This window comes from Pseudophryne corroboree, chromosome 2 (assembly GCF_028390025.1).
Source record: "Pseudophryne corroboree isolate aPseCor3 chromosome 2, aPseCor3.hap2, whole genome shotgun sequence".
NCBI lineage: Eukaryota > Metazoa > Chordata > Amphibia > Anura > Myobatrachidae > Pseudophryne > Pseudophryne corroboree.
The window spans coordinates 115,254,923-115,276,588 of record NC_086445.1 but is presented as its reverse complement, the minus strand read 5'-3'; positions in this window follow the sequence as shown (position 1 = coordinate 115,276,588).

Genomic DNA, 21,666 nt, shown 5'->3' with positions numbered 1-21,666 from the left:
ACCCCCTCCTTACAACAATCCAAAGCACTATGTTTTAATTCTTGATTATGCCTCTTACAGTATTTGTTGTTTTTCCTCCTTATATTCTATTACATTATATTACTTTCCCCTTTCACTGATTGCACCATGTCCATTCACTGACTGCATTTTATTCAGCCAGCCCAGCGCTCTGACATTTTCGGCGAAGGTTGCGGTCCACCAGAAATGCCCTCCATACAGCCTTATCCATGGGATCCCCTGGGACCCACTGGGCCCTAAGCAGCTGCCTTGGTTGCCTTGTGGTAAATCTTCCTCTGCCACTGATCTATATTGATAAAACAAACAAACAAACAAACACTGATATAAATATAAAGCATTGCAAAGGTTATAAAAGATTGTTGATGTAAATGTAATAAAATTGCCCTGATTATGTAGAGAAACTGTCCGTCTTCCTAAAGAGCTTCCAGTTTAATGGCCTGATTCTGAGTTGCATGCAGCAGCAATGTTGGATGCAGCGGAGAGTTATGTTTTAGGAGCACGGGACTCAGAATGTTTTTAAAATGTATCGGGTGGTGACAGAGTGTTGGCTAAGTGGATGCATGGAGATGGTCAATGGCCCTCATTCCGAGTTGATCGCTTGCTGCCGTTTTTCGCAGCGCAGCGATCAGGTTACTACTGCGCATGCGTATGCACCGCAATGCACACGCGCGTCGTACGGGTACAAACAGCATCGTTACTGTGCAATACTTCTAGCGACTAATCCATTCGCACAATCTATCGCAAGGAGATTGACAGGAAGAGGGCGTTTATGGGTGTCAACTGACCGCTTTCTGGGAGTGGTAGGGAAAATGCAGGCGTGTCCAGGCGTTTGCAGGGCGGGTGTCTGACGTCAATTCCGGGACCGGACAGGCTGAAGTGATCGCAAGGGCTGAGTAAGTTCAGACCTACTCAGAAACTGCAAAAAACGTTTACGTCCCGCTCGGCTGCACAAGCGTTCGCACACTTGCAAAGCGAAAATACACTCCCCTAGAGGCGGCGAATATCTGATCGCTGCACTGCAAAAAATAGCTAGCGAGCGATCAACTCGGAATAAGGGGCAATATTACAGGCGTGTTATAGGAGTGTCACGGGCAGGTCGCCGATAGGAGGCCATATTCATGTGATTAATCTGCACTTGCCATAGGGTTGGCATAAGCTTTGATGGTGCATCTATAGTGGGCGTCTCAGTCCTTGCACATGCAAACGCATGGCTGAATACCAGGGAAGGACTTGTAGCACTATCTGCATAAAGTTGCAGAGGCTATACCGTCGAAAGACGCGCAGACGGACGCTGCAGTATGCATATGTGTGCGTATGTTTATAGTAAGACATACGGAGGAATATAACAGAGTCCAGGAGGCGGAGAAACGCATTTGTATAGGACAGGACGTTATTTCCTATCTGCAGCATTCACCTGCTCGTTTTTTAACGTTGTGGAGCGGCCGGTCCATTGGTTGATGCAGCTACCCCAGTGCTCAGGGGCAAGGAATTGGAAATTTTCCACCAGCGTGATCCCGGAGACAGCTTTAATTTATCTCAGCAACGGGGAGAGGTACTGCTATATGGGTGCAGTGCTGATTGTACCCTAAGTGCTTGCTGGAGTTCGAATTGTGCTGCATTGCATATGTGCATACGAGTGAATGTTTATTGCTTACAAGGCTAACATTTCTTTGGAATGAACTGCATATTAAAGCTAAACACGCTGATTTAATCCATACTAACCCATATTAATGATCCAAGCTTGTGCTGGACTTTTATGCTAATTTGCTTGGCTTGTGCGCTTTTAAACTTATACTTATTGATTATTAAAAGAAAGTGCTTCTAACCAGGAAGGATTTGCATGCTGAACTAACCTGCTTATAGCAAAACAGCATTTGAGGTTATTTCAAGGGACACATCCCACAAGGGATTATGATCGCATATAATCCTCCGATTCTGGAAAGAGATGAGCCCATGTGTGTAGTTTGAGGTGTTAATAGAACATCATAAACACTATAAATATTGTGATTGTAATGTTTTGTTAATGTTGATACTGGCCGGTATCTATTTTATTATTGTATATGTGTATATATTTTTATTTATAAAGATATCAAAGTAAGAAGCGCTGTCTCATTCTTTGTTTAGTTTTGTATTTTGGAGGTATTTGGGATCAAGTCCTCGAGATTGGCTGCTCTTACGTTGATTGGTTACGGCGCCAGGTGTATAATTTAGTAGAGCAGCAGAAATTGGTTATATGCCCAGGAGAGCAGTTACCTGGAAAACGGGAGAAGGTCACATTGTCTTTCCTGCCAGGTGCCCTGGTACAGTATGTGCAGTGGGTCTGGTGAACTCTCTGTAGCCCAGTAATACTTAGGCGGCCGTCGGGGAATAGATAGGCTGAGCTGAGGAAGGAGGAATGGATATGCTGAGCCGTGAGAGGACGAGGGAATAACACTGAGACGGGAGGCTGGAGGAGGGGATAGGCTGAGCTGAGGGAGGACAATCAGGCAACGCTGACATGGGTGGTGGGAGAAGGAGGGGATAGGCCGAGGTACGGCTGATGCAGGAAGTGAGGGAGGAGAGGAGCCGGCGATACAGCTCTGCCGTGCTACAAATGCAAAGCTCCCCTGCGTGGCGCGCCGGCTCATTTACAGGACCTGTACCGCTCCCTCTCCATTGCAGGGGCGCATAGGCGGAATTAGCAGAGGCGGGGGCTCACATCCGGAATATGGCGCCAGCAGTAGTGCTCACACTCCCTCACCATTATGGCGGTGGCTCTCACAGGCAGAATTACACCAAATGCCGCTCCAGCGGAACTGTCACTACAACCTCACACAATATGACTGCCAGACATACACACCTAGTTACGGCCCTGTAAAGGAATCCAATAACTCACTGGTACTGTAGCTGAATCTAAAGGCCACTTGCATTCCACTGGACCTATCCATTGCCATTCTATTTAAAATTAATTCTGTTGGTTTAGACAAGATACAAGGGTTTCCTTTCTGGTAACCGCATGCTAGCCAACCTTTGGGCTACCCCTTCTGGCAGGGGACAACGTGGTCTGCACTACAGGGGGCGTATTGCAGACAAGAGGGTGGCGCAGGGGATCACAAGGTCGCAATCACATCATCGTGGCCCCACCTCCTGCTACACCATGCTGTGATTACCGGCACTATGAAGCAGGGGACCGGGCCACATGCCCATCAGACATCTCACATGCCATCAATCCTCCACACATGTACATCAGACCAACCATATGCCTTCTTACCCAGCCCCCAATAAACTTTACAAATGGGGCTAGTAAGCTTAGCCATTACCTGCATACTGTGATATCTTCCATCATTGGACTGGGTCTTTGGTTATTTCCAATCAGGCTCTAACTCTTTTAGCACTTGCTAAAGCGGTTATGCAGTTATGCCCTCTGTTCTGTATTTAGCAGACAGTGGTAAGCTTAGCTTGCTGCTGTTTGTCACTGTACCACTCATGCTATCTATAGATGGCGTTAGCTGTACCGTGCCCATTGCCAGCAATAGGGGACCCAGCAACAGCCTTTCCCCACAGTTTCCTGTGGGGAAAGGTGCAACTCACATGCGCAAATGGTCGTCGTATATGCACATTAGTTAACAACCTAGCGCTGGGCAGATGACACTGCTGAGGAGGATGCTGCTGGACCTCTCTGCACAGGTAAGTCATGTAAAATACCAGCAGCATGGTCATAAGTATCAATTTAATATGCCGCATGTATTTAGTATCGATGTTAAATGAAGCCCTAACAGAATGAATACCTTATGTTAGGGGGTTGATGGTTAACCACCATTGGCTGTTTTTTTTTTTGCCATTGGTGGCAGAAATCCAATGGTTCTCCGACATCGATGGCAGAGAGCCCTGCAATGTTTTTTTTATCATTCTCCCTGGCGCCAGGACATAAAGTCTAGCTCTGCCCCAAGCATGACACTCAAAGCCCCACCCCCATCTCTGATTGGCCTGTAGAGTAATAGAGCAGGACCAACCGTCACTTGCTGAAACCATCGATGGTTCCCCTACGTTGTGTTTCATACCACAGATGTTTACGACCGATGGTGACCGTCGATGATTATCCCACCGATGGCCATTCCTACCTTATGTCTTAGGAAAGCTCTTTTATAATATTTTAGAATACAGGGTGCTGAATAGCTAATTTTAAACCAAAGCACTAAAACCTTATGACTTTGCTGGTTTAAAGATTGCATTGAAAATTTCACATCTGTTGATGCAAGTATTTAGAAAATCATCAACACCCCTGTATCCTCCCACTGCAAAGGTAGTGGAGAAAAAGAAATAGAAACACCTGGTAAATACAGGAAGCTAAATGTGCTGTGACACATGTCATGGCCTACTCCAGCTCCAAATCAGAACCCAACTGAGCATTTATGGAATATTCTGGAATGAACCTAGAGACAGTATTTGTTTTACAGACATAGGGGGAGATGTACTAAGCCATGGAGAGAGATAAAATGGAGAGAGATAAAGTGCCAGCCAATCAGCTCCTAACTGCCATGTTACAAGCTGTGTTTGAAAAATGACAGGAGCTGATTAGCTGGTAATTTATCTCTCTCCAGGGCTTAGTATATCTGCCCCATAAGAAGAGCTTTAATGAACAAAGGGCCTGATTCAGAGTTGTACGCAAACGCAACGTTTTCACAGTTGAGTGATCACCGTGGTCTGCACACGCGTCTAATTCGCACTGCACATGTGCCATGATGGACTTGCAAGGGTGATTGGCGGTTGCAGAGAGGATTTATTTGCAAATGATTGACAGTCAGGGACCATTTGGGGAAGAGAACGGGGAGTGTCATCAAGAATGCAGTCATGCCACAACCATTTTCAGGGTGTACCTCAGTTTGTGTCTGTGATCCCGTACACCATAACAGTGGCTCTGGCATCTCACTTTCTGTGGCCATGCTGCGTGACCATATGGCTACTCAGAAGCCCAATAATTGACTGATCTGTGAGTCATATTACAAATCAAGGCTGCTGTGGCATTTACATAATGTCGCACAGTCGTTGCGTATACATTGCCAGCTGCAATGGTACATCTCTGAATTCTAGCCCTTAATCCTTCCAGATTTACAGCAACTTGACCAGGGCAGGGACCTGTCCACGCCACTGCAGCCTTGCCTGCTGGTTTTGAATTGCCCTAACATCCTTCCCCGCTTAGCATCCATTAATTGCTGCACCCCCATATCAGGCGTGTGCAGCTCCCATTCACAGCTGTTGGTAACTATCTGGGCCATGAGACAGGGAGACAGAAGCCTGTAAACGCTGGTTTACTTACAGGACTAAAAGCAACACTTTAAAAAGACATTTCATACACTTTAAATGGAGCCGCTGCGGCCGCTATACTTAATCCTCAACCTACGTACTTATTACACCATTAGCGTACAGAGCCCCGTACCGTGTACGCACTTTGCGTACAAATGCTGCGCTGGCTGTACAAAGTACACTCAGTGCGTACACACCCAAAGATACTCCGTGAGCCCTTAGCAGCTACACATGTGATCGTAATACACTTATAACCTTAGAAGGGAAAGGAAAACACGACACCAGTTTGTAGTTAAAATGCCAGGTTCCGACACAACATATTATTACTGAAAGGGGGTTACAATAACAAAGCAATGCAATACAAAAGAATAATGGCTACAGTCAATGGTACATACGTGTTTGGTTTTGTCGCCTGCGCTTCCCAGTCTGGTCCTCAGTCATCTGGGTAGATAACCTTTAGAGTCTGTGTGTGACCAGGCATGCAGCTGGCTCTTTTATACAATCTTCCAAAACTTAACAAAATGGATACTGAAATCTCTTTGTCCATTGGACACAGGGATGGTCATTTACAGTACAGGAGAGGTCATAGGTTGGTTTGAATAGGTGGGCGATGTCTGTTCCAGATGCACTTGTGGGTGGTCTCCTCTGGGATCCCGCCGCATACCAAATGTACAGTAAATACAGTTTATATTTATATTCTGCTCCTGTGCATAACTATTCGCAGGAACGTGCGATCTTCTGCAAACCAACGCCGGAATATTGCCCTTAAAATACCCTACAGCTGGATACCAAACACCACCTTATAACCTTGTTCTGTCTCCTCCTATGCTGTAAAGGTGAATCCATTTGTTCTGATACCATTTAAACTGTTGTAACTTGCTGGTGTGGTGCAGGGAGACTATGTGTACAATGTGCACTATTTGGATTAAATATGTAATGTGTTTTGATGGCTTTTCCATGCGTTCAAAAACTCTACCTTAAATACTCATACCACGCGCTAATGCGCAGGATCACGGGAGCGACCATACACAAATTTCCGAATATGCGCACGCCCGGCAGAACAAGTAAACGCACGGGGGCCATCTGTGTGTAGTTTGTACGTGATGTGTGTACTGCAATATTTTTCGACTTCGACAGTCCACCCTTTGGCAGTCGCCAATAACTGCCACTACCTAATCAATAAACAGGAAAAATATCTATACAGTATCTACAGAAGCTTGGATGGCCGGGGGAGAGTTGTAGGTGGGAAATGTATGACCTAGTGGGATAGTAAAAGCATGTATGTATGAATCCATGTCTGAGGGGCATATATCATCGTGCTGTAGATGTTCTAATTAAGCTTCGAGGTATTGCGAAGTATACATTAAATCCTTCTCATCCCGTATTAAGGGTCTGTAAATGAGCCAACAAACACTACCGAGCTCTTTTCGGCTTCTTGTTCCAACAAATGGGGTGCACATTTAGTCGATGATACATGGAGGGGGAACACATGTGAGTGCTAGTATATGTGGATATCACCTGTCGACTATGTGTGCCATTAACTGGAGGTTGAAGAGATGAAGATAAGACACATATATAAAAATACATTCACATAAACATTTTTTTTTTTTTTTTGGGTAGGGCTGACGTCTTTTCCGGTTGGATGTATCTGGGCAGAGGGGTAGACAAAAGAAAAACGGGTGAAAGAAACAGGCCATGAAATTCATTTGCAATCCTTATTATAACACTGTCTCTGTGGATTGGTCGTAAATTAAATGTGCTGCTATAACAGCACCCTCACTCCTTAGACTCATCAAATTTGTGCCGTGCTTGCGCCGCGTTAGAATTTGAACACACCTAAATATCGAACCAATAATTATGACAACTCCCAGGATACAAAGGAGAAACTTCCCCACACTCATAATGACATTTTGAGCCCACTCTCCTAAACCTGAGAACCATTTGCGTGGGTTCAACCATGAGACCCAGCCTGTCAGTTCATTACTCACAGTCGCTAAGGTAAGGTTGTGCTTCCTCCTGAACTCCCACTTCAACTGCAAGATCTCGTCCATCTTCTGATCGATGATCTCTGTTGGGTCGTCAGTGCTGTTCATAATATATGTACAGCACTTCACACCATATTGAGTTGCCAGAGTAACACAGTACCCACCTGTCACGGCTGTGACATAATTAAGGACCATCCTGTGCTGAATCAGTTCCTTCTTGTAGGCTTGTAACTCCCTTCCTGTGTACCTGAAGGTGTCATCATACATCTCAGTGATATTATCTAACAAGTTCACTAGCGCATGGATATACCTATAATTTATAGTTCCTCTGGCAGTACGGGTAATGTCTAATGCGAGAAGGAACTGAATCCCGGTGGATTCGTGGATCAAATCAGAGGCTGCGTGCTCTGCCCTATCTATGAGGTGTCGCTTGATGATGTGTTCGTAGTGAGTATGAGTATAAGGAGCCTGAGCACTGCGGCGAATGTCTTTCATTTTATCATGGGTTATAGTCATGACCTCCGGTAGTACTCTCCCAATATAACACAATCCCTCTAAGCCACTTGTATGCCTTCCTCCCACATATGAAATAGGCATCATCTGGGAGAACATAGGGGACAAAATATAACATCACCATATTACAAATTTTCCAGTAAAGAATCCAATCCCATCTGCTCAGTACAAGTATCGGGCTGGATGATATGAGCACAATACCCTGACGATACTTTTCCAACCCACATGGTCTTGCTTCCGCGAGTATACTTATACCGAAAATACCTCCCACTGTTGGCTATTTGGCGTACAAGTTCAGAGTCTATGGGTATCCTATCAGCTCTGTGTGAAAAGGTCATTGTCTGGTTATTCCACGTCACTTCCCAATTTCCCGGTTTTCGGTAATTGGAAATATTAAAACACAATAAGGACCTGTTTACGTGATACTGCTGGAGCTTCAAACTAGGGGGCCTAGAGATATTGAATTTCTTGTCCACCGGTCTCCCACCCCACAATTCGAGTACCTCATCTATTGCTAAAAGGTATGGTACTAATCCTGACTTACTCTGACCTTGAGGTACTTTTGAGCACACCCAGCATTCTGTCTGGTTTAAGACCTTACCCACTAGTGAGTGGTAATCACTCAATGGATGGCGGTCCATGTTGATATTAAGGTTGGACTGACATCTCTGGATGCACCCATCCTCGACTATATTCTCACAATTCCTACAAATACAATATTCATCAGACAATAACCCTTCACAGTGCCTCCGAGCTCCCTGACTACCAGAGCGCTTACTGATACCAGCCTTTACTCAAGTGATGTGCTGCTCCTGAGATCCTACAAATTCATACTCGCCATCAAAACCCATTCCAGATCCCTGCTCGACCTCTCTCGGACCCTCACCAAAACAAACTGTCCTGATCAAAAACAGAATTACTAACAGAACCCGAAACGCAGTCTCTTGTGATCGATCCATTTCGTTAGGGGAAAGAAGGAAAATAAGAAGGAGAAAAGAAAGGAAAAATGCAGGGGGAGGTGAAAAAAGAAAATGGTGCGACAACCGTTCTAGATCTTGTTGATCTCTGTGCTCAGATGCCCTTCAACAGTCCTGCCTCTCAACTTTCCCGGAACAAACACTCCAGTGATACGAGATTCACTACACTCTGCTCTTTGTCACGAGTTCTCTCCGGGTCAGCGACCTTCTTGCAGTGGGACGAGTGGACCCAAGTCTCTCTTTCGGCGACCTTCAATGCTGTCGTGCTGGTTAACAAGACTTGATATGGTCCTTCCCACCTGTCTATGAGGCAACCTGAGCGTAAGAAATTTCAATTCATCACATAATCCCCAGGCTCAATGTCATGACAATTACTGTTCGGTAGGTCAGGAATCACCAGCTTTAAATTTCTTTGTTGATTTCTCAGCTGCTGGCTCATCCCAACCAAATATTTCAGTCACTTCATTATTACATTTCAAATCATCCTGGGGGTCTATCATTACAGGAGGTTGTCGACCAAAAAGAATTTCAAAGGGTGATAAGTTAAGTGGAGACCTGGGAGTGGTTCTGATGCTGTACAACACTAGTGGCAAAGCTTCTGGCCACAACAATCCAGTTTCAGCCATTACTCTGCTCAGCTTGTTCCCATCAGTTTGCACATGACCTGAAAGACTTCACCTGTAAAATGGGTACCCCTGTCACTTTCAATCATTCTAGGGATACCATATCTACACACAAATTCCTGCACAATTTTCTTTGCAGTGAACGTAGCAGTATTTGTGGCAGCAGGGAACGCTTCTACCCAGTTGGAAAATACATCAATACAAACTAACACATATTTCAAATTCCAACTGGGTGGTAACTGTATGACATCGATTTGTATTACCTGAAAAGGTCCGTCTGTAGGAGGGATATGGGATGGCTCTGTTGGTATTGTCTTTCCAATATTCTTCCTCAAGCAAGTAAAACATGTCATTGCTCTCTTACCTGCATGAGAAGAGAATCCTGGTGCACACCAGTAGGCTCTCATCAGCCTGCACATACCCTCTTTGCCTAGATGAGTCAGACCATGTGCCACCTCAGCTAGACTTGGAATATATGCTCTGGGGGCTACTGGCTTACCGTGTCCACCTGTCCACAGTCCCGAGGACTCCTGGCCATACCCCTTTGTCCTCCAGACTGCCTCTTCCTTTAGGGAACACAAATTTTGCATTTTAATTTACTATCGTGTGTTATCCGTTGTGTGCAGTAAACCGTCTCTGGATGAGAGGAGAGAGGGGAAAAAAATAGTAAATAAAAAAGAAAATGTCAGGTTTAGCATTCACCAACAGGCTGTCACACCATCATGCATATCGGTGTCTGTGCACAGTCTCCATTCACCAGTATTCTCATTCTCCACCCTTTGTGCATGACCAGGCACACTGCATTAATACTGGTGTCCTTATGTCCTTATGCTGGTGAGATATACTGGATTTGGGCAGAGCTCTGAAGGACCGAGTAGGCATGTGGCGTTTGAACTGTAATCGGGTCCATGTATTGTACCCTCCTGTCGGTGAACGTAAGAGATGAGGAGGAAACTTTGAAGAAAAATCACATAGAGGTTAGTAACAGGTAAGTTTATAGAGGCAAAGAGGATTTTATAAAATTTGACAACTGGATTGGGCACTATGGGGAAGTGATTCTCTACTGTCTATACCCCTAAAAAAAATTCTATGTGTCATATATCTACTGGGACTATCCCAGCCATCAATCCAGTGTCCTGTCCATCCTAAATTCATAGGGAACCCGGTATCTGTGAGATAATGTCCTCTACCTGTGATGGACATGCATCTAGAACAGTGAAATGCAACATTAGTCTACGTGGGTATCCAACATACTTTGTGCTTCCTGGGCGGGAGCACTATATATGTATACCATCTCTAACAAAACTTCTGTTAAGTTAATCAGGGGCCATTTCTGCTAGAGAAAGAAGCAAAAGTTTAGAGGCCTCATCTTAACCCCAGCAAGTTTTGTCAAAAGGGTAAAATTGCATTTATTCCGTTCTTCCCGTTAACCGAATCTGTGTTTTCTATGTGGCTTGTGATTCCTTATTATATGTCCCTTGATCCCGTCTATGTGTTTAATAATGTGGCTTGTTTTCTCTGTCTAGGGGTCTATATTGACTATGTGTTCTACTACTCCTACAGTCTCTGGCAAAATGGCCTTTCTTTTTACCAATGTAACATATTCTCGGTCTTTTCTTACTACCAGGATTTTGGGGTTTAGGCTGATGAGGCTTTGCTGCAAGAGCCTGTGGACTTATTGTCATCAGCTTCTCCTCCTGTTGTTTTCTGCGCCTAGCAATATTCTTATGATGTTCAATTACGCACTCTCTAAGACAAGCTACTGTGGCCCCTCTCCAATTAGGCAAAAATGTTTGTACCCTGTCCCTTACTGCCTTATTGAGTCCGTCCATTAGCATGGAGACAGCCGTCTCCCTGTAATTTGCATCGTTCCCTGTATCTGATATCCCAATGTATCTATCCATTGTTTGCAGGGCCCGATGGAAATATTCAGATGCCATTTCATTTTCTCTCTGTTTTATGGAGAAAATTCTTCTCCACTTAACAGTAATGGGGAAACACAACTCTAGTTGCCTATTAATTTGTTCTATATTCTCCTGATTGTTTCCGTCAGTCATAGGACTATCCGACTCTAATCTACAATCAGTGATACATTTTTGGGTGTCAATATTAGGGGGTAGGCATGCTTTTAAAAGTATCCGCCAATCTTTCTAAGCTGGTTCAAGAGCATTACCCAGATCTCTGATAAACTTTTGACATCTGGCTAAATACTTCCGGGGATCGGGGAATTCTGAAATGATTGACCGCAGCTCAGCTCTGGACCACGGGCAATACATTGCATTATTCCTGGTGAGGATTACTCCCTGACTATCGGTTCCCCCATTAGGAGTTACTATTTCCAAGACAGGATGTAATCCTACCATTCCGTACCTAATCTGTTTGCTGTAAGGTGTTGTTGTCTCTGTGCAATGACCCGTCTCACACTTACCGGTAGCTGTGACCTCGCCAGTTCTTTCAGTGGGGAATACTGTGACTGCTCTAACTGGATGGGCAGACCCCACCTGAGTTTCCTGCAAGGCGACTGCCTGAATAAGAGCTGCGATTTGGCTGGGTTCTTCATCTTCCTGTGACCTATAACCTTGAAAAGACTTCAAAACAGAATACATCTTGCAAAAATGAGGGTTAATACATTTCTCTTGCATTATACTATCATTCATAGATATACCAATGACTGTAGCCATCTTTTCCCTCTCGACCTGTGTCGATAATGGTGTGTTTGTGTCCTTATTCCTGCTAGGTTTGGAACCTGCTTTGCGAGTTTGTTCCCTTTGCATTTCCCCCTCTTGTTGCCATACATTGAAACAATCGTTATGTCTAATCCTTTGTTTTCTGGATTTAAGAAGACATATTTTACTGCTTACATTCTGCAGTACCTCTGGTTCAAAGCTGCCCACCTTAGGGAATGGTACCCTATCTTTGTCAGTCATACGTAACCATTCATTGCAAAAAGCCTCCGTGTGTGAACCATATTTTTCACACATAATAAACCTTGCTGACCCTCTCGGCCGCAATTTTGACCTTCTCGGTCCCACTTCTTCAGCCTGAACCCTAGCTACCAAACGCACACTGCTTGTGCAGGATCCCATCACGGACTTTTTGCCAATAAATGCAATCCCCAATGCACACCGCAATTAGACGGTGAAAGACACCTAGCGCTTTCACTCGCTCCTTCTCCGCTGAGTACCACGACTCACTCCAATAGTGAACACCGCGTACCCAGTGAGGCCCTATTGGTTTCTATTTACTGGAAGTGTTAGGAGTGACTTACCTTTTCCAGCAAATATCCACCACTGGAGATTTTCCTGAGAGAGACCAGCGAAAATAAGATTTTACTTACCGATAAATCTATTTCTCGTAGTCCGTAGTGGATGCTGGGGACTCCGTCAGGACCATGGGGATTAGCGGCTCCGCAGGAGACAGGGCACAAAAATAAAGCTTTAGGATCAGGTGGTGTGCACTGGCTCCTCCCCCTATGACCCTCCTCCAAGCCTCAGTTAGGATACTGTGCCCGGACGAGCGTACACAATAAGGAAGGATATTGAATCCCGGGTAAGACTCATACCAGCCACACCAATCACACCGTACAACTTGTGATCTGAACCCAGTTAACAGTATGACAAACGTAGGAGCCTCTGAACAGACGGCTCACAACAAATAACAACCCGATTTTTTTGTAACAATAACTATGTACAAGTATTGCAGACAATCCGCACTTGGGATGGGCGCCCAGCATCCACTACGGACTACGAGAAATAGATTTATCGGTAAGTAAAATCTTATTTTCTCTGACGTCCTAAGTGGATGCTGGGGACTCCGTCAGGACCATGGGGATTATACCAAAGCTCCCAAACGGGCGGGAGAGTGCGGATGACTCTGCAGCACCGAATGAGAGAACTCCAGGTCCTCTTTAGCCAGGGTATCAAATTTGTAGAATTTTACAAACGTGTTCTCCCCCGACCACGTAGCTGCTCGGCAGAGTTGTAATGCCGAGACCCCCCGGGCAGCCGCCCAGGATGAGCCCACTTTCCTTGTGGAATGGGCCTTGACAGATTTTGGTTGTGGCAAGCCTGCCACAGAATGTGCAAGTTGAATTGTGCTACAAATCCAACGAGCAATCGTCTGCTTAGAAGCAGGAGCACCCAGCTTGTTGGGTGCATACAATATAAACAGCGAGTCAGACTTTCTGACTCCAGCCGTTCTTGAAATATATATTTTCAATGCCCGGACCACGTCCAACAACTTGGAATCCTCCAAATCGTTAGTAGCCGCAGGCACCACAATAGGCTGGTTCAGGTGAAACGCTGACACCACCTTAGGCAGAAAATGAGGACGCGTCCGCAGTTCTGCCCTGTCCGAATGGAAAATCAGATATGGGCTCTTATATGATAAAGCCGCTAATTCTGATACTCTCCTGGCTGAAGCCAGGGCCAGTAGCATGGTTACTTTCCATGTAAGATATTTCAACTCCACCGATTTGAGTGGTTCAAACCAATGGGATTTGAGAAAATCCAAAACTACATTAAGATCCCACGGTGCCACTGGGGGCACAACCGGGGGCTGTATATGTAGTACTCCTTTTACAAAAGTCTGGACTTCAGGAACTGAAGCCAATTCTTTCTGGAAGAAAATCGACAGGGCCGAAATTTGAACCTTAATGGACCCCAATTTGAGGCCCATAGACAATCCTGTTTGCAGGAAATGTAGGAATCGACCCAGTTGAAATTCCTCCGTGGGGGCCTTCCTGGCCTCACACCACGCAACATATTTTCTCCAAATGCGGTGATAATGTTGTGCAGTCACCTCCTTCCTGGCTTTTACCAGTGTAGGAATGACCTCTTCCGGAATGCCTTTTTCCCTTAGAATTCGGCGTTCAACCGCCATGCCGTCAAACGCAGCCGCGGTAAGTCTTGGAATAGACACGGTCCCTGCTGAAGCAGGTCCCGTCTTAGAGGTAGAGGCCACGGATCCTCCGTGAGCATCTCTTGAAGTTCCGGGTACCAAGTTCTTCTTGGCCAATCCGGAGCCACGAGTATCGTTCTTACTCCCCTTTGCCGTATAATTCTCAGTACTTTTGGTATGAGAGGCAGAGGAGGGAACACATACACTGACTGGAACACCCACGGTGTTACCAGAGCGTCCACAGCTATTGCCTGAGGGTCTCTTGACCTGGCGCAATACCTGTCCAGTTTTTTGTTGAGGCGGGACGCCATCATATCCACCTTTGGTTTTTCCCAACGGTTCACAATCATGTGGAAGACTTCTGGATGAAGTCCCCACTCTCCCGGGTGTAGATCGTGTCTGCTGAGGAAGTCTGCTTCCCAGTTGTCCACTCCCGGAATGAACACTGCTGACAGTGCTATCACATGATCTTCCGCCCAGCGAAGAATCCTTGCAGCTTCTGCCATTGCTGTCCTGCTTCTTGTGCCGCCCTGTCTGTTTACGTGGGCGACTGCCGTGATGTTGTCCGACTGGATCAACACCGGCTGACCCTGAAGCAGGGGTTTTGCCAGACTTAGAGCATTGTAAATCGCTCTTAGCTCCAGTATATTTATGTGAAAAGACATCTCCAGGCTTGACCATACTCCCTGGAAGTTTCTTCCCTGTGTGACCGCTCCCCAGCCTCTCAGACTGGCATCCGTGGTCACCAGGACCCAGTCCTGTATGCCGAATCTGCGGCCCTCTAACAGATGAGCACTCTGCAACCACCACAGAAGAGACACCCTTGTCCGTGGTGATAAGGTTATCCGCTGGTGCATCTGCAGATGCGATCCGGACCATTTGTCCAACAGATCCCACTGAAAAGTTCGTGCGTGGAATCTGCCGAATGGAATCGCTTCGTAAGAAGCCACCATCTTTCCAGGACTCTTGTGCATTGATGCACAGACACTTTTCCTGGTTTTAGGAGGTTCCTGACAAGTTTGGATAACTCCTTGGCTTTCTCCTCCGGAAGAAACACCTTTTTCTGAACCGTGTCCAGAATCATTCCCAGGAACAGCAGACGTGTTGTCGGTGTCAACTGAGATTTTGGAAAATTCAGAATCCACCCGTGTTGTTGCAGCACTAATTGGGTTAGTGCTACTCCGTCCTCCAGCTGTTCTCTGGACCTTGCCCTTATCAGGAGATCGTCCAAGTAAGGGATAATTAATACGCCTCTTCTTCGAAGAAGAATCATCATTTCGGCCATTACCTTGGTAAAGACCCGAGGTGCCGTGGACAATCCAAACGGCAGCGTCTGAAACTGATAATGACAGTTTTGCACCACGAACCTGAGGTACCCTTGATGTGAAGGGCAAATTGGGACATGCAGGTAAGCATCCTTTATGTCCAGGGACACCATAAAGTCCCCTTCTTCCAGATTCGCTATCACTGCTCTGAGTGACTCCATCTTGAATTTGAATTTCTGTATGTACAGGTTCAAAGATTTCAGATTTAGAATAGGTCTTACCGAGCCGTCCGGCTTCGGTACCACAAATAGCGTGGAGTAATACCCTTTTCCTTGTTGTAGGAGGGGTACCTTGACTATCACCTGCTGAGAAAACAGCTTGTGAATGGCTTCCAATACCGTCGCCCTGTCTGAGGGAGACGTTGGCAAAGCAGACTTTAGGAACCGGCGAGGGGGAGACTTCTCGAATTCCAACCTGTAACCCTGAGATACTACCTGCAGGATCCAGGGGTCCACCTGTGAGCAAGCCCACTGTGCGCTGAAATTCTTGAGTCGACCCCCCACCGCTCCTGAGTCCGCTTGTAAAGCCCCAGCGTCATGCTGAGGGCTTTGCAGAACCCTGGGAGGGCTTCTGTTCCTGGGCAGGGGCTGCTTGCTGTCCTCTCTTACCCCTTCCTCTGCCCCGGGGCAGATATGACTGTCCTTTTGCCCGCTTGTTCTTATAGGACCGAAAGGACTGCGGCTGAAAAGACGGTGTCTTTTTCTGTTGGGAGGGGGTCTGAGGTAAAAAGGTGGATTTTCCGGCAGTTGCCGTGGCCACCAGATCCGATAGACCGACGCCAAATAATTCCTCCCCTTTATACGGCAATACTTCCATATGTCGTTTAGAATCCGCATCACCTGACCACTGTCGCGTCCATAAACTTCTTCTGGCAGATATGGACATCGCATTTACTCTCGATGCCAGAGTGCAAATATCCCTCTGAGCATCTCGCATATAAAGAAAAGCATCCTTTAATTGCTCTATAGTCAATAAAATACTGTCCCTATCCAGGGTATCAATATTTTCAGTCAGGGAATCCGACCAGACCACCCCAGCACTGCACATCCAGGCTGAGGCGATGGCTGGTCGCAGTATAACACCAGTATGTGTGTATATACTTTTTAGGGTAGTTTCCAGCCTCCTATCAGCTGGATCCTTGAGGGCGGCCGTATCAGGAGACGGTAACGCCACTTGTTTTGATAAGCGTGTGAGCGCCTTATCCACCCTAGGGGGTGTTTCCCAGCGCGCCCTAACCTCTGGCGGGAAAGGGTATAATGCCAATAACTTTTTTGAAATTAGCACTTTTCTATCTGGGTTAACCCACGCTTCATCACATACATCATTCAATTCCTCTGATTCAGGAAAAACTACAGGTAGTTTTTTCACCCCCCACATAATACCCCTTTTTGTGGTACTTGCAGTATCAGAGATATGCAAAGCCTCCTTCATTGCCGTGATCATATAACGTGTGGCCCTACTTGAAAATACGTTTGTTTCTTCACCGTCGACACTAGATTCAGTGTCCGTGTCTGGGTCTGTGTCGACCGACTGAGGTAAAGGGCATTTTACAGCCCCTGACGGTGTCTGAGACGTCTGGGCAGGTACCAACTGGTTTTCCGGCCGTCTCATGTCGTCAACTGATTTTTGTAATGTGCTGACATTATCACGTAATTCCATAAACAAAGCCATCCATTCCGGTGTCGACTCCCTGGGGGGTGACATCACCATTATCGGCAATTGCTCTGCCTCCACACCAACATCGTCCTCATACATGTCGACACACACGTACCGACACACAGCAGACACACAGGGAATGCTCTTATCGAAGACAGGACCCCACTAGCCCTTTGGGGAGACAGAGGGAGAGTTTGCCAGCACACACCCAAGCGCTATAATATATATGGGAACAACCTTATATAAGTGTTGTATCCTTATAGCAGATTAAATATATAAAATATCGCCAAAAAAAGTGCCCCCCCTCTCTGTTTTACCCTGTTTCTGTAGTGCAGTGCAGGGGAGAGTCCTGGGAGCCTTCCTCACAGCGGAGCTGAGCAGGAAAATGGCGCTGTGTGCTGAGGAGAATAAGCCCCGCCCCCTATTCCGGCGGGCTTTTCTCCCGGAGTTTGAGATATCTGGCAGGGGTTAAATACATCCATATAGCCTCAAGGGCTATATGTGATGTATTTTTTAGCCATAAAAGGTATTATACATTGCTGCCCAGGGCGCCCCCAGCAGCGCCCTGCACCCTCCGTGACCTATGGTGTGAAGTGTGTGACAACAATGGCGCACAGCTGCAGTGCTGTGCGCTACCTTCATGAAGACTGAAAAGCCTTCTGCCGCCGATTTCTGGACCTTCAATCTTCAGCATCTGCAAGGGGGGTCGGCGGCGCGGCTCCGGGACGAACCCCAGGGTGAGACCTGTGTTCCGACTCCCTCTGGAGCTAATGGTGTCCAGTAGCCTAAGAAGCCAATCCATCCTGCACGCAGGTGAGTTGAACTTCTCTCCCCTAAGTCCCTCGATGCAGTGAGCCTGTTGCCAGCAGGACTCACTGAAAATAAAAAACCTAAAAACTTTTTCTAAGCAGCTCCTTAAGAGAGCCACCTAGATTGCACCCTGCTCGGACGGGCACAAAAACCTAACTGAGGCTTGGAGGAGGGTCATAGGGGGAGGAGCCAGTGCACACCACCTGATCCTAAAGCTTTATTTTTGTGCCCTGTCTCCTGCGGAGCCGCTAATCCCCATGGTCCTGACGGAGTCCCCAGCATCCACTTAGGACGTCAGAGAAAACTCCCTATACACTTTTTATACACAAACCACGCTTGCGTATGCTCTACACAGCGCTAATGATACCGTGATTTTACGCAAAAGCTCGTAAAGGGGTATCAAGTTGCGCTATATATTGCACCCACAAACACGCGGTCCAATCGCACAGCGTATAGGTACTTGTTACCTATCTGCCGTACAACCACGGGTCGATGTACAAGCTGCGACCCTCAGCCAGGGCGTAACAAAAAACCTTTTTACTTCAATACTACACAATGCACAATTCCCTATTACGCTCCTCTGCAAATGTCACGATTTGCGTATTTCAATCTATATTAACGTGAGTCAGCCGCCTCACGCCACCAAGCCTCCACTTACTTAGTGTACCACAGGACCCGATTTCCGGGGTTCAAATCCACTCACTCCTACGTTCGCTCACTCAAATACACTTTGTTTTTCTGTACAGAAAATTTTAACTCGTTCTGATTGGCGGCTTTACCCCCAGAGGCAATACAGTTTAAACAAAAGTTTTATACTAATCTGCTTTAGAAACTGGGTAGTTTTGTGCTATTGTAGCATGGCTACTGTCCCACCTTTTAACTAAACGACACTATTGTGTAATTTGTACTTAGCGCCTGCACTCCTACGCACTTTGCGTAAACACGCGACCGTGCGTGTCTTTTACACTGCGTGCGCAGTCCTGTACTTTGTCCGAGACACGTGTACAAAACCGTGCGTCCGCAATAAAACAAATCCCACAACCTCTATAAATGTGAACAATGCTAACTATAATCGCTCACAAGCACAACCCACGCTTGTTCTGTGTAACCTTTAACGACTGGGCCAGACTTGCGTGTTATGCTTTATATTTACTTCCTTAAACACTGTTATTTCAGTTTTAACTATATAGCAACAAATGTATCCGATTTCACACAGATCTAAATGAATCTAGCAATCTGAGTCTTGTGGCAACAATGTGAGAGGGTATGCAAAGTATCGGTGCCCTTTGTGTACGCTTTTTGGCGCCCAAAAAATTCACAGATTTTTAAATAGCTTTTTTCCTGTGTTTTACGGGTTCTACCAGCACCTCTGCAGACCAGACAGAGCAGACGCCATCTAATCAGCACACAAGTAGGGTTTTCAGCGTATCCATTGACCAAGAAAAGGTTACGTAGGATAACTTTCCGCCCTTTGCTGATAGATTAAGTCTGCTATGACCTGTTAGGCTGTGAGCATGTGGAAACCGGACGATGCCCCCAATTGTAAACGCTGGTTTACTTACAGGACTAAAAGCAACACTTTAAAAAGACATTTCATACACTTTAAATGGAGCCGCTGCGGCCGCTATACTTAATCCTCAACCTACGTACTTATTACACCATTAGCGTACAGAGCCCCGTACCGTGTACGTACTTTGCGTACAAACGCAGCACTGGCTGTACAAAGTACACTCAGTGCGTACACACCCAAAGATACTCCGTGAACCCTTAGCAGCTACACATGTGATCGTAATACACTTATAACCTTAGCAGGGAAAGGAAAACACGACACCAGTTTGTAGTTAAAATGCCGGGTTCCGACACCACAACATATTATTACTGAAAGGGGGTTACAATAACAAAGCAATACAAAAGAATAATGGCTACAGTCAATGGTACATACGTGTTTGGTTTTGTTGCCTGCGCTTCCCAGTCTGGTCCTCAGTCACCTGGGTAGATAACCTTTAGAGTCTGTGTGTGACCAGGCATGCAGCTGGCTCTTTTATACAATCTTCCAAAACTTAACACAATGGATACTGAAATCTCTTTGTCCATTGGACACAGGGATGGTCATTTACAGTACAGGAGAGGTCATAGGTTGGTTTGAATAGGTGGGCGATGTCTGTTCCAGATGCACTTGTGAGTGGTCTCTGCTGGGTTCCCGCCGCATACCAAATGTACAGTAAATACAGTTTAGATTTATATTCTACTCCTGTGCATAACTATTCGCAGGAACGTGCGATCTTCTGCAAACCAACACCGGAATATTGCCCTTAAAATACCCTACAGCTGGATACCAAACACTACCTTATAACCTTGTTCTGTCCCCTCCTATCCTGTAAAGGTGAATCCCTTTGTTCTGATACCATTTAAACTGTTGTAACTTACTGGTGTGGTGCAGGGAGACTATGTGTACAATGTGCACTATTTGGATTAAATATGTAATGTGTTTTGATGGCTTTTCCATGCGTTCACAAACTCTACCGTAAATACTCATACCACGCGCTAATGCGCAGGACCACGGGAGTGACCATACGCAAATTACGAATATGCGCACGCACGGCAGAACAAGTACACGCACGGAGGCCATCTGTGTGTAGTTTGTACGTGATGTGTGTACTGCAATATTTTTCGACTTCGACAAGCCTCATACTGTATGCACTATACAGAGACGTTTCTAGAGAGGAGGGGACCCGTGTACAGTCTCTGTGTGTGGGCCCCCTCCTCTCCCATAGCCGGCACTGTCGCTGTTAGCGCTCTCAGCACTGAGACTCTGGCACAGTGCCAGAGTCTACAGCGCATGTGCAGGACTCCGAAAAAAAATGTCCGACGCGTCATTTTTTCGGAGTCCTGCGCATGCGCTGTAGACTCTGTGCCAGAGTCTCTAGCGCTCAGTGAGCTAGCAGCGGCTGTGACGGCTACGGGAGAGGAGGGGGCCCACACACAGTCACCGATGGATGCCGGAAAGGTAAGTATAGAAGAAATGGGTGCACTATGTGCGGTGTGGGCCCCCCCTGGACCCAGGGGCTCGTGTGCACCGCGCACACTGCACCCATTATAGATACGCCAGTGGCACTATACCTCAAAATACACACAAAAAAATGATGTATATTTCCTAGACCTCTTCCTAATGAATAAATGAATAAATCAAGAAAACTCACACGTAAAAAGAAAGTTTTGTACAAAAATGAAAACAAGGAATCTGACACTCTCTGTCGTGATTTTACCATCTTGGATGCTGTTTGCTTCAATACAGTAATTTACTAACAAAGGGTCTTATTCAGGTCCCGACGCTGTTGTGGCAAAAATCAAAGTACCGATGTTTTGTCGGACGTAAAATGGCTGCAGACATCAGTTGATTGATAATTAAGGACAAAAGGATCAGCTGCGCAATATATCAGGGAAAAGGACAATAAGAAATATGAGAGCCGATGTATGTACTAAAAATTTATTAACCATAAATATAGGGTAATTGATTAATAATCAAAATGCAACATTAAAATAATATAAAAAAGCACACCTCAAATAAAGGTATCCA